At 50.3% G+C, this 27,256-nt stretch overlaps 9 non-coding genes across 9 annotated transcripts; 5 read left to right on the top strand and 4 right to left on the bottom strand.

The window, feature by feature from the left end:
• The first annotated feature begins 8,901 nt into the window (after positions 1-8,901).
• Positions 8,902-8,974, top strand: TRNAF-GAA (transfer RNA phenylalanine (anticodon GAA)). Its single transcript has one exon. It is a non-coding gene; the product is annotated as a tRNA-Phe (tRNA).
• Positions 8,975-9,465: 491 nt separating this feature from the next.
• On the bottom strand, positions 9,466-9,538 carry TRNAF-GAA (transfer RNA phenylalanine (anticodon GAA)). Its single transcript has one exon. It is a non-coding gene; the product is annotated as a tRNA-Phe (tRNA).
• Positions 9,539-11,114: 1,576 nt separating this feature from the next.
• Positions 11,115-11,188, top strand: TRNAT-AGU (transfer RNA threonine (anticodon AGU)). The gene has a single exon. It is a non-coding gene; the product is annotated as a tRNA-Thr (tRNA).
• A 1,355-nt stretch (positions 11,189-12,543) lies between these two features.
• Positions 12,544-12,616, bottom strand: TRNAF-GAA (transfer RNA phenylalanine (anticodon GAA)). The gene has a single exon. It is a non-coding gene; the product is annotated as a tRNA-Phe (tRNA).
• A 2,019-nt stretch (positions 12,617-14,635) lies between these two features.
• Positions 14,636-14,707, top strand: TRNAA-UGC (transfer RNA alanine (anticodon UGC)). The gene has a single exon. It is a non-coding gene; the product is annotated as a tRNA-Ala (tRNA).
• Positions 14,708-16,961: 2,254 nt separating this feature from the next.
• On the top strand, positions 16,962-17,033 carry TRNAA-CGC (transfer RNA alanine (anticodon CGC)). Its single transcript has one exon. It is a non-coding gene; the product is annotated as a tRNA-Ala (tRNA).
• Positions 17,034-20,920: 3,887 nt separating this feature from the next.
• TRNAA-AGC (transfer RNA alanine (anticodon AGC)) lies at positions 20,921-20,992 on the bottom strand. Its single transcript has one exon. It is a non-coding gene; the product is annotated as a tRNA-Ala (tRNA).
• A 1,797-nt stretch (positions 20,993-22,789) lies between these two features.
• Positions 22,790-22,862, bottom strand: TRNAR-CCG (transfer RNA arginine (anticodon CCG)). Its single transcript has one exon. It is a non-coding gene; the product is annotated as a tRNA-Arg (tRNA).
• Positions 22,863-25,960: 3,098 nt separating this feature from the next.
• On the top strand, positions 25,961-26,033 carry TRNAK-UUU (transfer RNA lysine (anticodon UUU)). Its single transcript has one exon. It is a non-coding gene; the product is annotated as a tRNA-Lys (tRNA).
• The last annotated feature ends 1,223 nt before the right edge of the window (positions 26,034-27,256 follow it).

Here is a 27,256-nt window from a genome sequence, read left to right as displayed (position 1 = left end):
AGAAAATCTGAAAAAGTCAACCGGCTCTAGTAGTTTCTGGGAGGACAGTTTCTCCTCTGGAACGAAGAACAGGGATTGCCCAGGAACGAGAGGCAGCACAGCCGGCTGCATAGTTTGCTGGGCCCTGAGCCCTGCCAGCCGCGCTGGTCACCGTCCCCTGCAGCTGGCCCCGAGGACAGGCCGGGTGACAGGTCTCCCAGCTGAAGAAGCAGGCTGCCCTCGGTTCCCTCGCCATCTCTGGAAAGACTGAGAGCTGCTCAGGGATGCTGGGTGTGAGCTGAGAAGGCAGGAGATGCTCGGTTACTACAAACACTTGTCACCTGCCCGGCCCTGTTTGGATTCCAAAATTAAAGAAGTGGCCAGAGTGCAGGAAAATTTCCCCCTCCCACTGGCCCTGAACTCAGACGCGTGTAGCTGGCAGAGCAGCGCCTCTTGGAAAGGCTGCCAAAGATGAGCCACAGGAGTCCCAGGTCCTTAGGGGAGCATCCGAGGACCCAGCGCACCTTCTCCCTGACGTAGGGCGCTTGCTCGGTGCTTGTGGGACAAGTCTACCTTCCTCCACAGGGGGCTTTACATCCACCGTCCCAACAACAATCATAACTTTGATGAGTCCTCGTGAGTTTGGTCACGTAACCCAGCTTATAAAGTAAAATAGTTCTGATGTCTGACCTAAACCAGGAGAAGATAGAGTTCAGGGAGACCTGAGCGAAAGAGAAAGGCTCTTCTTGATCACAAAAGAGGTGATTTGGTTTGTGTTAATCCACTGTTTGTCACAAATAACGTGCCACTTGCAGGAAACCAAACCTCGGCATTAATCACGAGCACTGTGAAGGTTTTGCTTCAAGAGTTTAGGAACCTCGCACCTCTCCCACCCCATAAATGTGGGCGACATTGGCCAGTCATGCCCATCAGCAGTTGTTCCCTGAATTAACTTACACCAACTCCAGGGGGCGTGCTCACCCACAGTAAAGGTTCCTTTCCTGCGAGAGGAGCCGCCCAGCAATTCTGTGCCTCCGGGTTTCACACAGCATCCAACCCGGGGAAGACGTGCCTTCCACTCTTCCCAAGACCTGTCTACCCACCCCTCACTGCGGATGCGGAGTCCGCCAAACACGTTCTAAGATCACACTCTTATTTGTCCTCCAAATATCTTCACTCCTTAATTTGACTTCTGTAAATATGTACTTACTCATAAGAGACAATGTTTTTATGCCACACGACGGTCTGTAAACAGTGTGCGGTTTTCAGTTGGTTATGAGTGATCAAAGGAATCCTAAAGAAAATTCTAAATGACTTACAGGTTTGTGTCTCTTGCAGAGTTCCGAGAAGATAATTTCCCTACGGCAGTGATTCTTCAACTTTGGTAAGATCGCGTTCCTGAAACCTGCAGTATAAATGGATTGTATGAAAGACTGTTTTTTCTTCTAGTGGAGACGTCCCCTGGCCAGTCGCCTCTTACAGGTTCTTCCCGGAGCGTGTTCCTCAGATCCCCGCTTCTTCCCGATATTCCATCCCTGGCTAACCACCCCCCCATTCCTGTTTTCTCGCATGTCATTTTCTCCACCTTCATGGCAGAAGTCAGTCCCTGGCTCAGGCTTCTCCAGCCCAGATGCCTGAATAATCACAATCATGGGAGTCCCATCAAAATCAGCTTGCCTCCCTGATCTCGTACTGTATCCCCCTTTGTGCTGAAGAGCTTGGTGTCAAACTTGGCCATCCAAACGGCCTATTGTACAGCCATCAGCTGTGCTAGCTGATCTATTCTGGTTGCGCTTGCATTTAAAAATTTAAAAATAAAAATCTAAAGTTTCTTTTTAAGATGTTATTTATTTATTTGACAGAGAGGGAACACACGCAGGGGGAGCGGGGGAGAGAGAGAAGCAGGCTTCCCGCTCAGCGGCTCGATCCCAGAATGCTGGAATCATGATCTGAGCGGAAGGCAGACACTTAACGACTGAGCCACCCAGGTGCCCCAAAATCTAAAGTTTTTAAAAAAGATTTTATTGACTGATTTAAGAGAGAGAGAGCAATACACACGAGGTTGGGGGGAGGAGCAGAGGGAGAGAGAGAGGGGCTCTCAAGCAGACTCTGAGCTAAGTGCAGAGCCGAAGCTGGGGCTTGATCATACAACCCTGAGATCACGACCTGAACCGAAACCAGGAGTCAGACACCCACCTGAACGAGCCCCCCAGATGCCCCTAAAAATCTAAAGTTGAATTGGGAAAGTCTAGAAAAGTTGGAGGGCAAGAATTCCGATATGCTACATGGCAACAGTCTAGTTCATTCCTGCTTAGAGGCTTTGTATGTGTGCCGTGAAAGGGCCGTAGAAGAATCTGTGTGTGTGTGTGTGTGTGTGTGTGTGTGTGTGTGCGCGCGCGCGCGGGGGGGGGGGCGTGATGTGATTGCTGTATGAGAAACTATTTCACCTTAGGCCATCTTGGTTTCTCCGGTGACGTGGGGAAAATTACTGAACATCTCTGGTCATTTTAACTGAGTCTGTTAATTTTTCTTACTGCCAGACAGCCTTGCAGATAACATGCCATCGCTGGTGCAGTTTTGCCCCTGTCTGGAATGTCTAAATTTTAAGGGCTCCAGGAAAGAACAATATTAAACATTCTTGAAGGATAAGTTCACTGCTGAGATTAGAATACTAAAATCTGAAAGCAGATGAAAACTAAGGTCATAAAGATCCAGATATGAAAACCTAATTTCATCAAGGATAGGGTGGCTCTATCTTTAACGTCTTGAGGAACCTCCATACTGTTTTCCAGAGTGGCTGCACCAGCTTGCATTCCCACCAACAGTGGAAGAGGGTTCCCCTTTCTCCACATCCTCGCCAACAACTGTCCTTTCCTGCTTGTTAATTTTAGCCATTCTGACTGGTGTGAGGTGGTACCTCCTTGTGGTTTTGCTTCGTGTTTCCCTGACGACGAGTGATGTGGAACATTTGTTCATGTGTCTGTTGGCCATTTGTATGTGGTCCTTGGAGAAATGTCTGTTCATGTCTTCTGCCCATTTCTTGATTGGATTATTTGTTCTTGGGGTGTTGAGTTTGATAAGTTCTTTATAGATTTTGGATACTAGCCCTTTATCTGTTATGTCATTTGCAAATATCTTCTCCCATTCCGTGGGCTGCCTCTTAGTTTTGTTGACTGTTTCCTTTGCTGTGCAAACCTTTTTATTTTGATAAAGTCCCAATAGTTCATTTTTGCTTTGTTTTCCTTGCCTTTGGAGACGTGTCTTGCAAAAAGTTGCTGTGGCCGATGATGAAGAGGTTACTGCCCATGTTCTCCTTGAGGATTTTCATGGATTCCTGTGTCACACGAGGTCTTTCATCCATTTTGAGTTTATCTTTGTGTATGGTCTAAGAGAATGGTCCATTTCACTCTTCTGCATGTGGCTGTCCAATTTTCCCAGCACCACTTGTTGAAGAGCCTGTCTTTTTTCCATTGGCTAGTGTTTCCTATTTTGATAAATGACATAACTTTAAAATTCTAATTTAGCTACCAATGTTAAACTGTAAATTTTAAAAATGGACTTAATTGAAAGCATTTAAATATAACAAGATCCAAAAAGACATACTTGTAACTTCTCAGGTCTTCATACACTTTTGGATTAGTTGACAAATTAACCCTAAAATATCACATGACATAACATGGCCCCATACACATGACGTGTGAAGGGAAGGAAGCCAAAACATGTCACCTAAAATATACCACTTTGACATAAAAATCACTTTGAACAGAAGGCAATTAAGAAGCAGCAAACACAAGAAAAGCTCTATCTGCCCTTCCCCCACTTCTGCCTAAAGTCGGGACATAAATCCTCCTTTTTCAGGAGACTGACACTTACCCGCCCAGAGAGGCGCCAGAGGGATCTGCAAACAAACCTCCAGTACTTTCCTCCCATGTGTTCACCTTCCCAGTTTGCTACACTTGGAGCCTGAAACTGCTTTCCTCTGTCCTGTCATTTCTCTGCACATGTACTGTTCTTTGTAGAAGATGCTGAGAAGTTCTAAGCTGCCACTTTCAGTTACTGTGCACTTGGGGTAATCCCGTGCCCGTGTGATACAATCTGTGCATGCTAATAAACTGTGTTTTTCTCTCGTTAATCTACCTTGTGTTAAAGAGTCCCAGCTGAAAACCTACGACGGGTAGAGGCGAAGTTTCACTTCCCTGTACCAGCCTGCTGCTCTCTCTGCATTCTACTCACTGAGCAGTTGGACAGCCTGTGCCAGACCCCACACGGTGAGATGCGTCAGGTCCCCTGGGCACGCACTTGGGGGTCAGAGCTAGTAAAAGATTCTACAACATTTTTAAGTCCTTATCTCCATGTCTACACTCATTTCATGGAGACCAGTAGCAAATAATAGAAGTCAGCAGAGACAGTATTTTTCTGAACTTCTTGGATTATCAGAGAGCGTAGCTCAGTGGTGGAGAGCATGAAATGATGTACTGGGTTCAATTTCTAGCACCACCATTCCTGCCCTTCCCCTTCAGTCTCTCAAGACAAACTTTTCTCACTTTCCTGTCTTCGTATTAATTGACTCACTTTTTCCTGCTCATATCAAAGTTAGATGCATGCCCTCTATGGGTTGCCTTTGCTCCTGACCCATTTCAACTCCATGGGCCCCATCATTACTGACAATGCCTGTCCTCCCAAGGAACATTGAGTGAAGAAAACAAAAACGAGAGGTCCAGCTCACGCAGGATCTGCGGAACCAGAGACCACAGACACGGCAGCCCCAGATCGAGCGTGAGTGCTCTGTTCCGTTGGCGATAGATGGAGGTGCGCAAGAGGAAAAGAACAGGAAGAGAAAGAAGCAATAAGAGATTCTCAGTCAATTATCTCTGAAAAGGCATTATTTTTTCAACTGTGCCTGGGTCAGTGCCACAGCTGCAGATCAAGGAGAAGCAAATCTGCCCGGGGACTAGCCCCCTTCTTCTCTACCCTTCTCCCTCCAACTGCAGATTATCCTGCACAGTCACCGAAGCAGTGAGCCGTGGATCACGACTCTTCCTACGCAAGTGAACTCCACAGAAGAGAACTAATCACTCTTTCCATCAGCTTGGTGCTTCCACGGTTGAGAAAAGTGGAGGTGGAAGTCAGGGGTCAGTGACCCACACCGTTCTGGTGTAACCAGAATAGGCCTCCCATCCTTACTGGATGTAGGAAAGGTACTGTTTTTGTCTTAAAGAATTCTCATCCCTCCGCTCGTTCACACAGTCTAATAGACCACATCATCCCCCACCCAGTTCCTGAGGTGAATTCTTCAGAGCACTGGCAGAGGGAATGTAGGGATTTCACGTCTTCAAGTTCTCCTCGGCATCCGCCTCGAAAACTGCCTCCCCAGCTGTTTTTAGCTCTTTAAATAAAATCATGCCTGTTGTACCAAGTTCCACTCACATAGAGAGCGCTGGAAGAAACATGTAAAGGCTTTGGAGTCAGAATGAAGGTTGTCAGTGCCGTGGACAGGAAGCAGAACGTTCCTGTGGCCATCAGCTGTGACAGGGAAAGGGGGAAAGGACGCCACGCCATTGCCTCTGATTCCTGCAACAGTAAATCCCGATGAGAGAGAGACAGTGCCGTCCTGCTCGCTGACTCAGACACTGACCACCTCCTCCATGTCACTACCCTAGCTCCCAGGAAATGTTGTCTCTTGGCTTGTACCATAACCAAGTACTGCAAAGGTCATTCCACCGTCCAGTCAGGCCAGGTGCTTGCTTCAGAGTGATGGCAACATGGGGAGACCAGCAAACTCCGGAATATTAGCCCATTGCCATACTTCCTTTGCTGTAAAATGGTGTATTATCTCAGACACAGCGCCGTGGGACCTAAGACACGCAGTAATTTCGTGGACGGTAGTTCGGCAGGAGCCCTGTGAGAGGTAAAGGCAAAGCTGTATCCAGGGTAAGTTTCTACTGGGGTGAAAATACACACTGGCCCTCTAGTTCGGACGTGGTCCATGGTGCTGAACCTGGCTCTCCCGTGGAATGATAGCATACGGAGGCCCAGGGCGTGTCTGTAATGCTGGTAGTTTGGTCATTTAGAGGCTGAACCAGATCTATTTCGCTGTATAAAACTCCACGCTCTGAGCCCATCCACGGCCTTCATCCCTGTCACCACGGCCACTTTGTTCATCAGCTCACTGGACAAGGACAGGGATGACTAAGGAGAACCTTACAGGCGTCCTCCATCAGGATGGGTCGTCTTGTTCACCTGCCTATGAAGATTCCCCGCTGAGGAGGCTGCTGCTTGGGGAGCATTCATGGGGAAACAACTATCCTTAGATTCTGCACATTTGGGGAAATCTGTCCATCTGCCTCCTTCCCACACTTCTTTGTCACCACTTTACCAATAATTTCCCTTCCGAACCTCTACTCATCCACCCGAACTATTAGCTATTTCTCATTAATTAGCGTAGACCTCTACCTCACATTCGTCCTTGCAGGCAAAGCAGCCGGGTGTCTTGCTTGATGTGCCCACTGGGAAGGTTTGCTTTGCCACTGGCCTCCAGGTACCTTGGAAGCTTCTCGGTTTGTGTGGCGCCAGCATATGACGCAGAACCACCCAGAAACCTTCTTCAGTTATAGGAGACGCCCTGTGGGAACCCTCCTACACTGTTGGTGGGAACGCAAGCTGCTGCAGCCACTCTGCAAAACAGTGTGGAGGGTCCTCAAGAAGTTGAAAATAGAGCTACCCTATGACCCAGCAATTGCACTACTGGGTATTTACCTGAAGGATACAAAAATACTGATTTGAAAGGGCACATGCACCCCGATGTTTATAGCAACATTATCAAGAATGATTATCAACAATAAGTCATACTGGACTAGGGCTCACCCATATGACCTCATTGTACCTTAATTGTCTCTTTAAAGGTCCTATCTCCAAATACAGCCACAGACTGAGGTCCTGGGGGTTGAAACTTCAACATATAATTTTGGAGAGACAGAATTCAACCCCACACAGTGGTCAGTTTCTATCAGCATAAAGAATGAACTATTTTCTACAGCAATAGGAGCATGTCACGTACCAGTGGCTACGATGATTTGTTCCAGTGAGGAAATCATGGCTGGGACAGCAGCTGGAATCGAAATCACCATGTCCTCAAATTCACAGTAGTCTGCTGCCACTTTCCATGATGACTCTGTCTTCTGCACAGGCCAAACAGGCAAACTGGATGGAGACGTGGTAAGAACCACCAGCCCGTACATTTTCTTACTGATGGCACTTATCTTTAGAATTCTTCCAGAACTGCGATATCCTTCGTGTCTATTATTTGGGTGGGTAGCGAGAACTCGTGGCTTCCAGCTGGCCTTTCCTCACTTCATATCTCACATGTCAGGAATCCAATCCAGATCTCCTTGAACGAAGAGGAGACTGGCTCCATGTGAGAAGGGAACTTGGTACACAGCTAAAAATGTATATGGCAAATATTTCTTTTCTAGCCTTCTCCAAAAAAAGTCCACTTATCAAGGCAATTGTGTGCTGGAAACAGAAAGTTTGGATATTATTGAACGTGACTGTGAACCGATATTAAATATTGGAACACGAAATGCCACTGCGGTCTGCTGGTCAGAGGTGGCTTATAGAGGTCATGTGATCAATAGAATCGGGTGTATTTTACTGCAGGTCTGTTTGAATCCCTGAATCTGCCTCAGAGTTATTTCCCAAGATCCAGGATGCCTGGTTAGAATAGACATGCACAGCCCCTCCAGCATCCCGTCATCACAACTGGATTTGGGGAGTCATTCTAACTGTAGCATCTGCGACTGCCACTCCTGGACAGCAGAGAGTACCTACCGCAGAGGCTTGTCAGGAAGGAGGCTGCTGTCCTCACCAACACATTCCTCAAGGACCCGGTGAAGACAGTCCTCTAGACCGGAAGTTTCCACAAAATTTTTCTGTAAATGGCCAAAAAGTAAATATTTTAGATTTTGCAGGTCGCACGGCAAAATCAAGGATATAGGTACTTATATAACAAGAGAGAAAAAAATTCCACTTTTTTTTTTTAAAGATTTTATTTTTTTTTAGTAATCTCTCCACCCAATGTGGGGCTCAAACTCACAACCCCAAGATCAAGAGTCGCACGCTCCACTGACTGAGCCAGCCAGGCGCCCCAAAATTCCACTTTTAAAAATGAAATTAAAGTATAATAATAGTCGAGTACAATTATTATTACTAATAATAATTAGAAGAATTATCCTTGGGGATAACATTTTGTTCAAAGTTAGTGTTCCCTATCATTAAAATTTCTCAGCATTTTTGGAGATAATGACAGACGAAAGAACGAAAAGAAGAGAAAAATGTCGAACCTCAACAGGTATTTCCTTTGGTTTCTTTTATTCTCTGAGAGGTGCCTGGGTCTACTCGCCAGATGCCCAGGAGCGGAAGGCTGCAGCTTTACCCCACCATCGCCCTCTCCCGCCCCCTCCTCCACCTGCCACCCCCGCTGCCCGGACCCCCGCCCCCTCTCGCACCCCTTGTCTACCTGCCACCCCCGCTGCCGGGACCCCCGCCCCTCTCCCGCACCCCTCCTCCACCTGCCACCCCCGCTGCCGGGACCCCCGCCCCCTCTCGCACCCCTCCTCCACCTGCCACCCCTGCCGCCGGGACCCCCGCCCCTCTCCCGCACCCCTCCTCCACCTGCCACCCCCGCTGCCGGGACCCCCGCCCCCTCTCGCACCCCTCCTCCACCTGCCACCCCCCGCCGCCGGGAATCCGACCGACCCGCGCACACGTGGAAGACGGTGGGCTCCGAGTCTTTCTGGGTCGGCAAAGATACCGGACACCTAGACAGTCACACTTAAGGGCTCTAAACCACCCGAAACGCAGGGTGAGCGCAATGCGAGCATTGAAGGGGGAGGGGGAGGGGCAAGAAGAGGCTGTCAGGAGGCGGCCGAAATAGCTCAGTTGGGAGAGCGTTAGACTGAAGATCTAAAGGTCCCTGGTTCGATCCCGGGTTTCGGCAGACCGAGCCTTTTGGTCCCTGCGCGGGGTCGCTGCGGTTCCCGGGAGCCCAGGGCGGTTGAACGTGCCGTGGATACCATCAGCCGAGCTAAGGCGGTGGCTGCACAGAGAACACCGTGCGCGGCTGGGCGTAGCTCGTGACCCGGGCCCTTGCTGCGTCCGCGTGCGCGCGCGGGTAGGAAGGCGGGCGGGCGCGCGGGGCCTGGCAGCGCTGTGGACCCGTCACTGCGGCACGTGGCGCGCGGCGGCCGCGGCAGGAGGGGGCAGGACCGTGAGCACGCCGCGCTCGGACGCCGCGGGAAAGCAGCCGGCGCCGGTCACCGCTCCAAAAGTTGGAGAAAGTGAAGGAAGAACAGCATTTCGTGAGACCCGAAATTCATGACGTTCCAATTTCAGCGCGCACCTATAAAGTCACAGCCTCACAGCCTTCATCCACAGTCCTGGGCTCCCGGGAACCGCAGCGACCCCGCGCAGGGACCAAAAGGCTCGGTCTGCCGAAACCCGGGATCGAACCAGGGACCTTTAGATCTTCAGTCTAACGCTCTCCCAACTGAGCTATTTCGGCCGCCTCCTGACAGCCTCTTCTTGCCCCTCCCCCTCCCCCTTCAAGGCTCGCATTGCGCTCACCCTGCGTTTCGGGTGGTTTAGAGCCCTTAAGTGTGACTGTCTAGGTGTCGGGTATCTTTGCCGACCCAGAAAGACTCGGAGCCCACCGTCTTCCACGTGTGCGCGGGTCGGTCGGATTCCCGGCGGCGGGGGGTGGCAGGTGGAGGAGGGGTGCGAGAGGGGGCGGGGGTCCCGGCAGCGGGGGTGGCAGGTGGAGGAGGGGTGCGAGAGGGGGCGGGGGTCCCGGCAGCGGGGGTGGCAGGTGGAGGAGGGGTGCGGGAGAGGGGCGGGGGTCCCGGCAGCGGGGGGTGGCAGGTAGACGAGGGGTGCGAGAGGGGGCGGGGGGTCCCGGCGGCGGGGGTGGCAGGTAGACGAGGGGTGCGAGAGGGGGCGGGGGTCCCGGCGGCGGGGGTGGCAGGTGGAGGACGGGGCGGGAGAGGGCGATGGTGGGGTAAAGCTGCAGCCTTCCGCTCCTGGGCATCTGGCGAGTAGACCCAGGCACCTCTCAGAGAATAAAAGAAACCAAAGGAAATACCTGTTGAGGTTCGACATGTTTCTCTTCTTTTCGTTCTTTCGTCTGTCGTTCTCTCCGGAAACGCTGAGCAATGGAATCCAGGGACGGTGTACATCTGCTGGAGGGATACGATCTACATGAACATCGCCCGGCTAGACTCTCATGACAACACGTCAGCAAAGTGAGAAAACGTAACTTGGCAGAGCCCACGGCCGCAGGACTTCGCAGAAGGCGAGGCGGGCGGAGCAGGAGGGGCACCTGCCGTCCCCTCCGGTTGTCCCCCTTTGGTAGAGACCGCCCACCGCAGCCCGGTATCCGATGGGAGGGTGTCGACTTTGGGGTTTTCAAAACCAAGTGTTAGACGCCCGGCTGCAGGGTTCCGACCGCCGCGTTGGGAGAAGACCGGGGCGCAGTGCCCGGGCCCGTCTTCCCTCTGGTCCTGCGGGTCTGGGGTTCTGTCTCCACGCGGGCCCGTCTCCCGGGGGGTCTCTGCAGACTGCCGCCCCCGAAGCCCCGCCGAGCGCCGGTGGCAGCGGCTCGGACCTCAGGAGCAGAGCAGGGCCCCCGCGCGACGACGCAGGACGCCCGCAGGCGCAGGGCCTGGTCCGCAGGGTCGTCTTGGGGCCTGGGGGCTCGCCGCCCACCTCTGGCGCCAGCGGAAGAGGGAGAAGAAGCTCTGAGGCCCTGACGCGTTGTCGCCCGTCCCGTCCCCGACAAAACGGGCCTGTGCGGCTTCCCGCGCCGGCGTCTCTGCGCTCTCGGGGGTGTCTGCGCAGAGCGCCTTCCCCTCCGTCTGCGCGAGCTTCCCCGAGGCCGCGTCGAGGCTCCGAGTGCAGAGAAGTTGTGCAGAGCGAAGCAGCGACAAGACCACTGAACCCCTGCGTGGGTCACGGTTGTTCACGCCCGGGCGGCTCCGAGCCGATGAAAGCCCGAGAAAGGGGGGGGGGGGGGTCTCTCAGAAACACAGCTGCGGTGCAAAATCATACCCGCATGCAAGAAATTGCAGCAGCTCGCTGGCGTGGGCTCCGTGGCTTAGCTGGTTAAAGCGCCTGTCTAGTAAACAGGAGATCCTGGGTTCGAATCCCAGCGGGGCCTGGGTAGCTGCTGTGTTTACAGGCTTGCTCGTTCCACCAAGAGGTATTTCGCCTGTTTTTGTAAACTTGGATTCGCCGTTTTTATTTCGCAATAAAAATTGCGAAGGCCTCCCTCCACACTACTCCCCAACTTTCACCCCGCCATCCCCGACTGTGGACGTAACAGGTAGCGTCCCAAGGCCTTGGACACAAAAGGGAGCTGATCTTGGTACAGCCACGCAAAACAAGGCTGTGCTACCCTGTTTTCTTGATGTGTTTTCTTGTAAATACAAACCACAAGTTCCCTTGGGATTGTCCGTGAATGTTATGTCGGGTATTCTAATCCTGATTTCATGCAGTTCGTGCGCGGACTCATCGAAGTTCAGAGAGGGAGCTCCGTGGGCGTGAATGTTAATACCGTACTTGCCAGTGCTCTTGAGATTATAACTCAACTGCAGGTGTGTGGGGAGCCGGGCGGGGGCGCAGAGGCAGGTGTATTCAACCCCAGAAATGTGTGAAAGCATATTGTGAATGTTGATTGAATGGTCATCAGCACGGGTCACATAACGGCCGGCCACGTGCAAAATGAGAATGTAAGGGCCCTTACTCAAAACAGGAGAGGAAGCCTGCGGCCACTGCCAGCTTGGCCCTGCGCTGGTGGTCTCCACCGGCTGTATTCCAGCCAGAAGACTTGCTCCTCCCTCCGGGGTGTAAACTCGGGGCTGATATCTGCTGAGCTCTAACAGAAATCCAGAATTTCTACCGCGGTGCTTGTAAGGGCTCGCTTTAATTATTTTGAAATAAGAATCTGAGGTACAACGCCGTCGCTCTTGGGAGCATGTGTAAGCAGTGGTTTGTGGCTTTCACCCCAACATCGACTCTTCCTCTTGACCGTCCCTGTAGCCCAGCAAATAAGTAAATAAATAGATTAATTAATTTTTTTTAAAGGAGAGGGAAAGTTTCATTAAAAGTAGCAATAAAATATAAAGTTTTTTTTCCCCCTTTCTTCCTTGGTCTCTCTCGACCTGTTAATGCATTTCCCATTTGCTTATTTAATGTCATTCTAATTAAGTGGAATGCACATTGTGAATTATCAGTATGAATATTATTGTTCACCTTTATCTCACACGTCAAGGTTCACGGGGCACGGCAAGCGCTGTTTGCAGAAAGAGAAGCAAGGAAAGCCAGAGCGCATATCGCGCTCATTGCCTTTGTTCAGACGCCTAGTTCAGTTGTGCCATTGAACATCACTTACAAAACGCAAATTCCAAGGTGTAATTATTATGACGTTTCAAGGTGGCAAACACAGGTCTCAGGGTTGCGGGAACGGCCTGCCGGGGGGGGGGGGGGGGGGGGGGGGGGGCAACAAAAACAACCTGCCGAAACCCGGGATTGAACCAGGGACCTTTAGATCTTCAGTCTAACGCTCTCCCAACTGAGCTATTTCGGCCACCTGCAGATGGTGTTTCCAGATATTTATTTTTCAATACATGGATTGTTTCCAACTTCCATTTTAGGAGATTTCAGATTCTTCAAGTGCTGCTGTCTAACTGTATCCACCCAGAAACTTGGGGGACCTATTGTCTTCCGCCTTTATCGCTTGGACCCAATTCCTGGCAGCGTGGGGCGGTAGGGGGAGGAGGGAGACACCGGAGAGGTAAGGGGGTTCCAATAGAAAGGCTTCCTGCTCTTCCGCTTCTTGCCGGTTAACCCAGACACATCTCAGAAAATTAAGGAAACTAAAGAAAAAATTTCGTGGGATCCCATACATAGGAGAAAATCTTTGCGGCCTTGGGTCAGAGAAATATTTTGTAGCTATGACAACAAAAGCATAAAATTTGATAAATTTAACCTCATCAAAAAATGTTAAATCCTGCTCTGTGTAAGCATGTTTAAAAGAACAGAAAGACAAGTCACAGACCGGAAGACAACCTTTGCGAACCATGTATCTGATAAAGGGTTTATGTCTAGAACATATAAAGGGCTCTAAATAGCCAACAATAAGAAAACCTGATTTAAAAATACGAAATATTTAAGCAGAGACTTTGTCAAAGAAGCTATAAGGACGGCAGATAAAAGACGCTCTATATCCGTCATTAAGGGAACACGAATTAAGACCACAGTGATGTACCATTGCAGTTATAAGAGTGGCTGAATTTGCAAACGCTAGCCATACCAAATGTCGGTAACAATGCAGAAGAAATGAAACTCTCATACCCCATTAGCAGTATTGAAAAAGAGTACTACTTTGAAACAGTTTCGCAGTTTCTTAAAAAGCTGAAGATGTACCAACCCCATGATCCAACCATTCAAATTCTAAATATGTATCCAACAGAAAAAAATAAAACTATTATGTCCATACAAATTCTTGTATACAAATACTCATATCAGCTCTATTTATAATAGCCAATAACTGGAAACAACCCAAATGCTTATCTTAAATGGGTGAACGGAGAAACAAATTGTGATATATCCATACCATGGAATACTATTCAGCATAAAATGGCATAAACTATTGATACATTAAACATGGGTGATTTCAAAATAATTATGATGAGTGAAAGAAGTAAAACCAAAAAAGTAAATTTGATACAATTCCATTTGTATAAAACTTTAGAAAATGCAAACTAATCAGTGACAGGAATTAGGTCAGTGGTTGCTTGGGAATGGAGAGGCAGCGATGAGTAGGAAGGAAGCTGAACTCAAACATTTTCTTCCTCTCTCTTACCCCAACTTTCTCTCTCTCCCCCTCCTTCCTTCCCTTCCTCCCTTTCTTTCTCTTTTCTAGACTTGCCAACCATCTGTAGGGTGAAGACCATTTCTCAAGATATGAAATTGAGGGACGCAACGCAATTGGAAACAAGGAATAATTATGTTCATTCTGCATATAGGCTGTCAATGTGCTGTTTTGGTTTTCTAGAGCAAGATATCCTGCTCTTGAAGATGGCTGGTAAGTAAGGCAAGGTTCAGTGTAGAAAGTGGAGGAAGAGAGTAATTACAGACGAAAGACACTTGAAGAGGTGGGTATGGACAAGATGGTCAATGAAGATTAGGTAGAGTGATCTATGGAGGAGAAAGACACCATAGAGAAAAAGAATGAAGACAAGTGAAAGTCCCAACCTGAGATTTTTCTGGAGAAGTGGTTCTCAAAAACAAAACAAAACAAAACACAGGCATTAGGATGGTAAGAAGCTCTTAGAGAAGACTGACCATGGCTGGGAAGAACCTAGGAGCAGGAATGGTATCAATTTGGCCTTAGAATTCATTATACTTGACTCTAGCCAAAAAAAAAATCCAATTCAGAAATTGTAGAACTGGTGTCATTAACAGAGTAAATTTTCCCTCTCCCTCTCTCTCTCTCTCTCACACACACACACACACACACACACACACACACATATGGCCTTGCCAAAGAGTACAGAAGATAGTCATATTTCCTAATATATCATAAAGTAAGCAGCTCTTGCCTGGGGGTGTAGCTCAGTGGTAGAGCGCATGCTTTGCATGCATGAGGCCCCGGGTTCGATCCCCGGCACCTCCAAGGGCACTTCCTGTTTTCCTATCTCCAATGTGCTCCGTATCCCTACACTCCTTCCTGGATGCCAAATCTTTTCTGTTTCTGTTTTTTGTTAATTCTGTTTTCTGCTCACATGGAAAATAAAAACGATTATGTGCCACATCGGAAAGAAGAAAGGGAAAAAAAAAAGACTTATTCAACATTCCCCAATGCAGCCAGCTTTGTCACCTGGACTATCATTTTACAATAGGATTTTTAAAAAGGAAGATCCGAAGTAAGAGGAAGAGAGAGAAGGAGAGAGAAGGGATGAGTGGAGGAGAGAAGGGGAGGGAAGAGGAGGAGGAGAGAGAGAGGGAGAGACCCGTGCAATTTCCTTAGCCAGAACAACTAATCCTAAAGACAAAGGCATGAGAAAAATTAGGGTGATGTGAGCAGGATTCCAACTGTCTGGAAAAAGACTTTGGACTGGAAACTGAATGCCTTGGACAAACAAGTATTCACGATCCTTTATTACATACCAGGAATAGAGCACATGAATTCAAACACGGACTTTTGTTTCTTCAGTAAGAGCCTGAAAAATGACAAAGTGAGGAAAATCCCATTGTCGAGCTGCTTTAATTTTGGAGACAAAGTAGTGTTCATCCCCCGCAATACAGAACGCTTCGCTCTCAGATAAATCCACGTGATGGAGAGGTCTTGGCTCCTGGGAAGTCAGCCATCTCCTTGTTTCCTCCCCATTCCCCTGTACCTGAAAAAGTTGAGAACGAGGTGCTCTGCACTAGGTGTGTGTTGGAGGCAGGAGACCCTCCCTTTCAATAAACCAGCCCCTGTGGACTATTTCTGCTCAAAGATGGTCCTTTGGGGACTAGAGGAATTGATGCTATGTCCTTGCACAGGAAATAGCCCCTCTCAGAAGCTGCTCTGCAAGGAGTCTGACCACGATGGGGTCACCATGCTACGAGAAAGCCCACGCTAGAATGGGGAGAGAAACGTGAACAGAAAACCACATAGGGTCATGCTGGTGCCCCAGAGTGGAGCCTCCTGGGACCTTCGAGTCCAACCCTGGTACCAGCTAAATGAAGAGCAGTGAATGACCCCAGCTCCAAGGAGCAGAAGACGGCCCAGACAAAACTTCTGACCCAGGCAACTGTGAGCCAATGTAATTGGTGGTTGTTTAAAGTCCCTTGACTTTGAGAAGTTTGACACATGACATTATGTAACTAAAGTAGTCACAGGTTCCCAAGGAGGGAGAAAGAAGAGACAATCACCTTACTGGGGAGCTGCTGGTAGGAAATGGGACTTTTACTGGTGTTCTAAGGAAAATGTAAGACCACAACAAGGAGGATAAATTTTCTTAAAATGAGATCAGTCTAGGAGCAATCTCATTTTTTTTTCATTTTTCATCAACACCAATAATAAGTTCTTTATCTACTGGTCTTGATGGATGACTTTAAGTCCTTACTCTACCCACTTCTGAGACGCCCTCTCCTCCCAGCCACGTGAATGTCGGAAACTCCGGTTCAGAGAAGTCTGCGGAATCCCAGACTCAGACTCTAATTATGTCATATCCAAACCCAAACTCTACGTCTCCCCCTTATCGCTCCACCTACGCCCCCAAAGCAAAAACAAACCAACAAACCAACAACAACACCAAACTAACAGAATTCTCACCCTCCTCTTACATTTACTATTCTTTGCGGAAGGCATCACCTCCTGCCCGGTGCAACCTGCAGTCCTTCCTAAGTACCAAGTCTCAGACTCCAGCAAGAGTCCAACTCCCGCGTCAATCGACCTTGTTCCCCAATTCCTCCCTGGCCTGTCATTGTTAAATTCGTGGTTTTATTTATCTAGCAGACCCTTGCAAGAGCCTTGGAGGTTGCCTGGTGAGATTAGGACGGAGTGAAAAAATCACCGGACCACATACCTGTGTGGCTTTCTCGTTTTGCTGCAGCCTGAGTTTGCCCCCGACGCCGCTGCTCAGAAGCCAGTCCAGCCACCAGCAGGCTGCGAGGAGTGGAGGAGCGCACACCAGCGTGCTCCTGCGAAGCTCCAGTGGGTTTCCATACAAAAGCTGGAAACAATGGAGAGGAAAAGGAAAAGAATTCCTCAAACGGCCTTGAACTGAACTCTTAAATCTCCCATTAAGGGGCTCAAACTGCACGCTGACCTCTACCACTTCACGACAAAGGTGCTTCCTGAAATCTAGTCCAACAGAAATATGTGAGCGACAGGGACACTTTAATGTTATAGAGGATCCCCAGGGGGGCCCTCAGCGGCTGGGGGTGTAGCTCAGTGGTAGAGCGCGTGCTTCGCATGTACGAGGCCCCGGGTTCGACCCCCGGCTCCTCCATCCGTGCTTTTTCGTGCTCTTCACCATGTTTCCCCTGCTCCCACTAAAATAATAGTTCAATGCGTTCCCTTCAATATTATGCCATGTCCACTCAATGGGACTTGATGCCACCCAAGATGCGAACATTCGCAGAAGAGAGAAGGGGAAAAGCGCCCTCGCCGGCCGCGACGCCGCCTGGAACACCAAGTTGCGGGCACATCCACAGACCCACGCACTTTAGGTCTCATTTGGCAGAATCCAGAAAAGATCTGTGAAGTTGCCTAGGTTTTGCGAGCACTGCGGCGTCCGAGGCGCAGGGGCAGGTCTCCCCTGCCCCCCTCCCCGGCTCGGGGAGCGCCAGGAGCCGCGGTGTGCGGGCGCGGGCCCAGCTTCTGCGGGACGGGGAGCCGGGCGCGGCCCGCAAGCGTCAGGGGCGACCGAGACCCGCGCCTAGCGGACGTCAGAGCATCATCTGGGAGCTGGAGACGGCAAGCCGCGCGCCGATGCGCGAGCGCCCGCGGGCCGTAAAGGACGGACCCTGGAATTTGGCAGCACGGTTCCCGGTATTCCCTACCACGTTGACTTTCACGAGAAGTTCACAGACAACGTGTGCTGGAAGGGCTCCCACTGACTCCGCACCAGCCCCTCGACCTCAATCTCAGAAACACTGGCAGACGACGGATTCAAATTCCTTTACCTTCGACCTTCCCTCGCTGAACTCTTTTTGTTCCCAAATCTTTAAATGAATGAACACCCCGTCCGTGTAGCACCACAGCGAATGTCCGGAGGAAGATGTGGCCAAAGGTGTTTCGGTGGGAATAAGGACAAATATCTAAGCTGCTTGTATTTAAGCAAACAGCACTTGTCAAAGAGTTGGTACAAGCTACGGAATATGGAATATTAATGCTCTGCACTTTGTTTTCTGTGCAAATCGCATGTTGGGTGAATGCACCAGAATCGTTCCATTTATCTCTGCAAAGCTTTTACATGTTACCTTTTGTATTAGAAAAGGATGCTTTACAATGTGGAGTCAAACTTTAAAAGACGATGTCTAAATTCCTGCATTTGGAAAAGCTAACACCATGTTTCTCCTAGCTCCTCTGAGATCAGAACATAAGGAATAGCAGGGAGATTGGTAGAAGGAAGGGAAGAATGAATGGGGGGGTAAGTAGAAGGGGGAATGAACCAGGAGAGACTGTGGACTCTGGGAAACACACTGAGGGCTTCAGAGGGGAGGGAGGTGGGGGGATAGGCTAGCCTGGTGATGGGTATCACGGAGGGCACGTATTGCATGGGGCAGTAGGTGTTATACGCAAACAATGAATCATGGAACATTACATCAAAAGCTAAAGATGTACTGTATGGTGACTAACATAACATAATAATAGTTTTTTTAAAAAGGTGAGGAAGCAGGGATCCTTCACAAGCTCGGTTTCCTTCAGGTCTCAAACCCCAAACAGCCGCCTTAGCCCGCTGAGCCACAGACCCCTGCCAGGGCCATCTCTGGGCTACCCTCATTCAGCTATGTTGTTGTCACACCACTTTCTATATTATTTCAGGGCAAAGGCTAAGTGAATGAGCTTTCCTTCTCATTCTCTTGCCTCCTGACTGGGACGCAGAGTAATGAGCAGTGGAAAACAGCTTCTTCCATTTTGGACCACCCTCTTCCATTTTGCCAAGCACCCATTCTCAGGCATGATTTTCCTCTTGCTCTTTACAGCCTCACTGTATTTCGCAAGGAGCCCTGAGACTGCCTCAGAGAATCTCTCAAGCAGCTGTTAAAAGCCATGAGAGATAAGAAGTCACCATAAAGCAACGGAACTCTGGGCACATAACCCTCGAGGGCATCCGTGTGTGGGATACGTTTTTTCAGAGGAAGGAAGTAACTGCCCTGCAGACCCTCAAAGCCTCAACTACAGGCATGCATGGCCCATCCCAACTCAGGTGGCTTCAGGTTGGAACTCCGAATGTGTCACTCCTTCCCGGCTCGTCTGGTGGCATCACGTATTTCCCACATCATTACACCGCGTGCTCTGCACCTGCAACCCTTCTGGCTGTCGTCCCAGCAGGAATCGCTAGAGGAAGGGCCCCAAAGAACAGGACCTGAAACGTTGCCTCAGGAAGGTTAGATCCAGATGGAAAAAGGAAACATCCCAAATAAAAAAAACAGTAATTGTATGTCATCAGTCGTTGCTATAGCAAACTCTGGTGCCGGCATGGTGGTCGGGAAACCCGGCAGTGGTTTTGTCTGGAGGACTCTGCCGTCGGTCTCTGGGACCCACAAAGCAGCACAGGGAGACCTTCTGGAGGCAGAGCAAGAGCTGCTTCCCGGGAGCAGGCTTACTGTTGTAACCACCTCCCCACCCCGATCGGCTGCTCGTCGGCATATATTCAAACCTCAGCATCACAGGGGCACAAAGAATAGACACTTCCCTCCTCTTCCAAATTTTCGGCAACCAGATATGCGTTTGGGGAGAAATCCTAAATGATTGTGTCAATGACTGTGTCTTCTTTCTTACTTTGCATTCGGATACTTTCCTCCCTGTGCGAAATCCGTACGTTCCTGAATATCCCAGTAAGTTGTAGATCAGCCCTCCGGTGCCCCAGCCGCCTCCGCTCCTCTCCCTCGAATCACAGGGCGAGGCTCAGTTGGCGCCGGGACGTCGCCGAGACCCGCGCTTAGAGGCGAGACGACATGCGAAAGTCACTTGGTGAATAACCTCATCGCCCAGAAGCGACCTTCCAACACGGAGGTGAAGATTGTGGGTCCGAGCGCAGCGGTTGCCGAGCCTGGGGGGCCGCTCGGGACTTGGAAATTCCCCTCTTCCACCTGATAGCTCCTGAGCGCGCGAAGGCTGGCGGCGGGGGGCGGGGGCGGGAGGCCTATGGAACTACATGCTCCCCCCCGCCCGGCCCGTGCAGGTGGGAGAAGCGCTAACCTAGAACGCGCAGCCGCCGTCCTGAAGTGCGCCGAGCTGCTGCGAGCGTCCAGCGGGGAGGAGGCGATGCGCGCGGATGGGGGGCACAGGGAGGAAAAGTGGAGGAGAAGCGACACAGGACGTGGGGGGGGGGGGGGCAGGAGGAGGAACCAGACGGAGACGGGAGAAAGGGGCGCGGGGCCAGATCTCTGCACCGAGGACCTTCGCCGGCGCGGAGGCTTTGGATAGCGGGGAGGCACTTCGTGCGGGCGTTGCCTCTGTTTCTGGTTACACCGGGGATGTAAGAAACCAGAAGGTTCTCTTCGTCCTGCGGAAAGTGGGCTTAAAACCGCTCGTCCCACGGGAAGGCCTAGCCCCCCTTGAGCTCCGTAGCGGCTTTGAGGGCGGCTCGCTGCTCTTCCCACCTCTGGGAATCACTGTCTGGACGATGGATTTTGGAAGCCTCCGAGTTTCACCAGAAGCGCTTTTCCCTCGGACAGTGGACGAAACACTTCTTCACAAGAAAAAGCTGGGATCACAGCGCCCCAGGACTGGTGATTGGGCCGAGCTTTTGCTGCCCAATCAAAATTATGGGGGGGGGGTACAGGGGCAAGTGAGGACCGGGCAAGGGGAAGGACAAAATTCTCCTGGGCCAGCAGTCCGGTCCATGGACCCAGGCGCAGCTGAGGGAAAGTGGTGGGGGAAAATAAAGGAGTTTTTCCAAGGACCTCCTTCCCCCACCTTCTCTTTTTTCTTCCCCACTTCTTAATAATAATGAGAATTTGCAGCGAAAGAGAACCGCAGTCTACGGAGGGTGCGAAGCTTTCCGATGGCTTCTGAGGGCGCACGCTCTTCTGGCTTTGCTTTGTGCAGCAGTCTGGTTGCATAAATGGATAAGTGCCCAACGGCACGCACCTTAGGGAAGGGAAATGCGGGAACGTCCATGGACCACCGTCTTCAGCTGAGCGGGTGGCGGGACCTAACGGTCAGTGGAGGTGCCGGGGATTGAACCCGGGGCCTCGTGCATGCTAAGCACGCGCTCTACCACTGAGCTACACCCCCTTGGCGGGTGAGAGCCTGGGAGGACCCCATAGTACTTATTTATAGCATCGTCTAAAGACTTGGCCAGTCCTCCATCCGTGAAACCTCGGGACCGCACCCTGTCTCACAGTTGTGCCAAGAGACGCAGAAATGCATTCTGAACCGAAAACCCCTCAGCTTTTCCCCATCAAGGGCGGCCCGAGCCCACTGCCCGTCCTGCCAGCTCCGGTCGTCCACGACGACTGAACCTGTTGTAGGTCTTCAGATGCTCCCTTCCTAAAAACGTCCTTTGAGGCCCTGGAAGCTGCGGGGGGCGGGGGATACAAAGACGCGCCCCGGGAGCTCCGGGGAGCGAATGCAGATCCTGGTGTGGAGTTGAGACCAGAGGGAACTAAGTCACGATACTCGACGGAAAACGAGCGACAAGTGCGCGTCTCGGGCAGCCTTGCACGCTCTTGCAAACGGCGGCGGTGGGCGCCCGGCTGTGGAGACGTGCCGGCGGCCAGTTTCGGCGGCAGCTCGGGTTTTGAAGACAATACGCGCAGGCGGACGACAGAGGACAAACGTGGACACCTGCGTCGCTACAGCGTCTTTTTCAGAGCAAGCGGCCGGCGCTGGGAGGGAAGCGCAGCGCGGCTGGGATCAGCCTGCGAACCTCACTTTCTCTCTCTGTAGACCTCCCTGCACGGGCGCGCAGATTTCCTCCGTCCCCAAGGCGCAGAGCCGCCGCTTCCCACCTCCAGACAACCCTGGGAGCAGACCCTGAGATCAAGAGCCACACGCTCCACCAACTCGGCCAGCCCAGCGCTTGTTTATTAAATACATTCCATAGTCTATTCAGATCTCCTTGGTTTTTAGCCTCGTCACCTTTGTCTGTTCCACAGCACCACACTACGTTTAGTTGTCAGGTGTCTTTAGGCTTCTGGTTGTTGTTATTGTTTTTGGCTGTGACAGTTTTGTAGATTTTTCTTGTTTTTAATGACTGTATTAGTCAGGGTTCTCCAGAGAAACAAAACAAATGTGCGTGTAAGCACATGAGTGGACAGTACAGAATGACAGTGTTTAAGGAACATGAAATCTCCCAAAACTGAAAGTTAAAAACCTTATGAACAATTGAAGCAGCAGTTGAAATATTAATCGCGCTGAGTGGCTCCGAGTTGTTCAAACTGGACGGCCTGGAGCTGACCTGATCCCTGGTTCCGAACCAAGTTTGGTAAGATGACTGGCCATTTTGGTCAACATCAAGTCAACCTTCACAGGATTTTTCCACAAATCATGTGACGGAAGATGCCAACACCCTGTGCTTATAGTAAAGGCAAATACGGGAAAGATTGAGAATAATTGACTTAGTAGCTTTGAGTAAATTCTCAGGAAAAATTGGATCCCTGAGCCCGGATAGTTCAGTTTGATAAACCACAGACACTATGGGGTTCAGATTTCCAGGGCCTGTTCTGGACTCCGTGTCCCACCCCCTCCAAACTCCTACTTGTAACTCTGAAATAGAAGCGCTTTGGAGCCCAGCTTTCCAGAGCAATGTCTGTAGTCGGCTTCTCTACCACTCCCAGCCTTTTGCTGGCCACGGTCAGCCAGCTCCAGAGCAGAGCTTCCAGCCAGAAAGCCAGGCTTGACACACTGTTGACAACCATTCATCAGTGTTCCTTTACTCTTATTTAGTGATTAGAGGCCAATAACAAAATAAGTTATTAGTAAGTCAGCACCACCCAGGGCTGGTCTTTTCAGGTTTCCAAAGAGTACTCAAGTGTCCCCCCATGGAAGTCAAACAAAGGAGTTCCCGTTTCTCCTTTGGCAAGAAAGGAGCGACCACGAAGGGACTCGAACCCTCAATCTTCTGATCCGGAATCAGACGCCTTATCCATTAGGCCACGCGGCCCACTGATAGAAGGGCATCTCCATGCTTGGAAGCTGAGATGAAATAGTGTCTGTTTTCAAAGTTTTAACTGCAACTGGAGGAAGATTTAATTATCAACATTAAAAAAAGGAGTAAAAGGAATGACACTCCATGCGGAATCCCTAGCAACAATTACTTAGAACGACTGCACGGTGAGATCGTGAAAGTATTTTACTATAATTCATTCATACCTTGACTCTCCACCAGACGATGAGAAGAATCACCCCACATGGGGCAGGGTAATGGGTCCCCAGCCTCCTCGAGAGAATGGGGCACATCGCTGCCACGTCTGAGACACAACGTGGTGTCTTCCAAACTCCAGGGCGGGGAGGGGGCAGGGCCACAGTAGCCCCGAGGAGTGCCGGCCTCGCCGACCCCTTCACACCCCAAGCAGTTTGCCTAAAGGTGGTGGGCCCCAGGCGCCCCCGAGGATTGATCCTCGGAACAACCCCTGTGTGTGACCACCCTCCCAACTGTGCCGCTCGGTGGGGTCGGAAAGATGGGGAACCCACAGAGTCCTAAAGGAAAGCAATGACAGACTCAGTTTTCGCATCCTCTTGGTTTCCTGGAAGTGTCGCGTTATTTAGAAAAAACAACTCTTCTCTTTTCCCGTGTCCGGTACTGGCTTTCCTCCCAGAGAGATCAGTTTGCACCTCTAACCGAGCCCGTGAGCGGCCGGAGCCCGACCAGAGGGCCTGGTTAGACCAAGGAAATGCCTCCAGATGTTTCCTATGGAATTCACTCAGTTAAGCCCCTTTCTTGAGGTGGATTCAGTAAGCGTCCACCTGGAGAATGGTCCCTTGGGTCCCCGTTTAGAGGAGCCTGAGAATCGAGCCACACAGCTGTTGGGAAGGTGCCAACCGGCACAAGTGCTCCGGCGGACGCTCAAACTCGCTCACACGTGGAGATCGTTCTCAGTTGGGTGGATTTTGTGGTCGAGGAATAGCAGACTAAAACCTCAAGATAACACAAAATTTTCAAAAACTGATATTTTTTAATTCAGTCTGGGAGAGGAAAAAATTCACAGGTAGGCATAAGCAGCAGAGTAAGGTTGTGGACTGAGCAAAACCATCAACATTTCTTCTTTCCACAGAAGCCTGGGGTGCGACAGGAAGGATTGGCACAGACATTTTTAAAATGATACTAAATAACTAATAAATAGCTTTTGAAAAGCGTATAAACCTTTCTTCACATGGATGATACCGTTCCCTCCAAAGCCGTCCAGTGCTTCTTTCTCTGAGATTTTTATCTGATGTGCTCTAGGCAGCATTTCTTTAAAATGTTTAAATATTTTGAACGAAAGTATTTTGTGAGGAATCCAAGGAAGCCTGGAAAGCATGGAATTCCTGTTCTTGCTGCATCGGTCTGTCGAGATATTCTACTTGAGGGAATGGATGGAGGAGGGTGTTCATGGTCAGAAGAGGCTTCTGTGATATAGTTTTGAAAAAAGAGTTCTTCCTTGTCCTGCCCCCCCCATTTTTTTTTTACTAAATCAGACAACCTGCCAAACCATGGATCACATCTCACATTTACACCTTTAGAGCGAGAATCTCCCAATGTGGTAATGTCAGCCACTTAATCTGTGACCCTAATAATTTCCTTATTTCTTGAATTTGGAAAGCACAGCACATCCCGTGTCCTGTGTGTCTCATTGATGCAGACACAGCTGAGAGAACAGGGAGAGGAAATTATCTGTGGTCATCTTTTCCGATGTTGTTTTTGTTCTTTTCTCTTTCTTGCTTTCTAATAATGCTGCGGTTGGAGCCAAAGGTGCACGTGTGATTTCTGTGGAGTTACTGCCTCCTGCTGGAGAGACCCTGAGGAAGCCGCGTCCTCGCCTCCTCCATCTAATTTCCTTCCCCGTGCTGGCTCAGTCACAGTGGTGCTACCAGGGCCCACGGAAACGCTTTCACTTTCTATGTGAGCAGCAAACAGTGAGAAACGACGTGAAGGATGAAGAGATGGTGAACTTGGTGGGAGAAGAGAAGGACGAGGAGAAGGGCGAGGAAGAGATGGAGGAGGCGGGGGAGAAGGCGGAACGAACGAGCAGGGAAGTCAAAGGAAGGAGCAAGGGCTCAGACAGTTACATCTCGAAGGAAAGTGTGGCGGCGCCGAGGACGAGCCCGGGGCTTCTGCTCGCTGGGCACTGCCTGTCCCACTCAGGCACACTGCTGTGGACACTTGGCTATTAAGAAAACGTCCCTGATTAATTACCACCGTCTGTGAGTCTTTGGAGAAGGAATAGTTGGCAGAACGAGGCTCGCTGTGTTTAGCACTACTGTTTTCTTTCTCTTTTTAAAGATTTATTTATTTAATTTGAGAAGAGGGAGAGCGCACAAGCAGGGGCAGCAGCAGACGGAGAGGGAGAAGCAGGCTCCCCGCTAAGCAGGGAGCTGGTTGCTGGCAGATCCCAGGACCCTGAGATCATGACCTGAGCTAAAGGCAGGCGCTTAACCCACTGAGCCGCCCGGGCACGCCTCGCGCTCCTATTTCTAAAACTTTTAGGCCACAACCTCCCCAGGGAAGAGGCGCTGCGTACCAGGCTGACCCCACCACACCGCCCTGCATGGCTGTCCCCGTCACCGCTCAGCCCCTGGGTCTACTGGCCAAGGGGGCGCTGGCGAGGCAGTCCCGCCCACCAACAGAAAGGGGCCCGATACGGAACATTTTCTTGCACCGTCAAGTTCTTCCTCCTTCAACTGTCTTCCCCTCTGACTACGAAGGCTGCAAGACAAAGCAGAAGGACACAAACAGAAGCAGCGTGAGTGCTGACTTGAAAAACCTAGGTCAGGTTCTGGGCAAGAAATGAAACCTTCTGCATCTAGCAACGTGGCCTGACACCTGCCGGCTTCATCTGAGACACGGCATCTCCGGTTCTGAAAAACTGGGGTGGGGGGGGGCAAAGAAGAGAGAAAAAAGGGAAAGGCTCCCGGAGACTGTAACGTCTCTCTCAAGGGCACCTCTTTGCTGTGAGTAGAATTCAAGGCATGATATTTGAGGACTAGGACATGAAACATAGTAAGAATTGGCCAAATAAGCCAGCCTAGGTTAGATACTCATGGGAAGATGACATCATGTGAGCCTGGATAGCTCAGTCGGCAGAGCATCAGACTTTTAATCTGAGGGTCCAGGGTTCAAGTCCCTGTTCAGGCGGATGGACTCCTGTTTTACCCTGGGTGGTCTCCATATAAGTACAGCAAGCGTGTGGGAGAGAACGGTTCTACTTGCACCTGGACTGCAACCTTGTTTACTCTTTGATTTACAGAGATGATCTCTATAAAGATTGCTGAACTGGAGATCTGTATTTTTATGTGGTTTTTAGAGAACAGTCATCAGCTGACCGGAAAAAAAGCAATCAAAACTTCCGAACTCTAAAAACAAGAAAAAAAAAATTGAAACCAGAGAAACAGTTTGAATGAGAGCAGCTATCTCATCAGGAACCACAGAGGTCAGGAAGAGCGGCACATGTTTCAAGTGCTGAATGAAAGGAATTGTCAATCCAGAATACTATATCCAGAGAGAATATGCTTCAGGAATGAAGGGGAAAGGAGATCTTCCAGATCAGGGAAGACTAAGATAATTGCTGTCAGCAGAACTACCTTAAAACAACGGCTCCAGTAAGTTCTCCAAACAGACAGAAAATGATAAAAGAAGGAATGTTGGACATCAGGAAGGAAGAAAATACATAAGCAAGAAATATGGTAAACACAATAAATTTTCCTCATCTTGAGCTTTCTATGCTTAACAGTTTCTTTTTTTTTAAGGTTTTATTCATGTATTTGCTAGAGAGAGAGCACCCACAAGCAGGGGGAACGACAGGCAGAGGGAGAAGCAAGCCCCCCTCCCCCCTCCCCCCTCCCCCTCTCCCCCCCTCCCCCCCCCCCCCCCCCCCCCCCGCTCAGCAAGGAGCTGGATGTGGGACTCGATCCCAAGACCCCAGGATCACAACCTGAGCCAAAGGCAGATGCCCAACCAGCTGAGCCACCCAGGTGTCCCTATGTTTGACAGTTAGAAGCAAACACATCACAGTCTGATGTGGTTCTAATGTACGTCAGAGAAGTTGCTAAGACCGTTATGTTACAGACGAGGAAAGCAGAGGGACAAGAAGAAGGGTAGGGTCACTGCGGCCCACTTGAACTGGTAAACAGTGGCAGCAGGACCCTGTGCAAGGTGAACCCAAATGATGTCATCCTGGAGCAGCCACGGAACACCGATGCCAAGAGACACAGTCTGAAATGCTGTCAACAAACGAATACGAAATACTAAAAGACGTGAAAGTACTCCATAAAGAGGCAAAAAAGGGAACAAAAAGTGAAAATCACAGAAATAAGCAGAAAGCAAAAAAACATAAAATGCCAGACTGACGCCCTAACATA

This window comes from Ursus arctos, unplaced genomic scaffold (genome assembly GCF_023065955.2).
Source record: "Ursus arctos isolate Adak ecotype North America unplaced genomic scaffold, UrsArc2.0 scaffold_31, whole genome shotgun sequence".
Taxonomy (NCBI): Eukaryota; Metazoa; Chordata; class Mammalia; order Carnivora; family Ursidae; genus Ursus; species Ursus arctos.
This window is presented reverse-complemented; position numbering and strand designations above follow the sequence as displayed.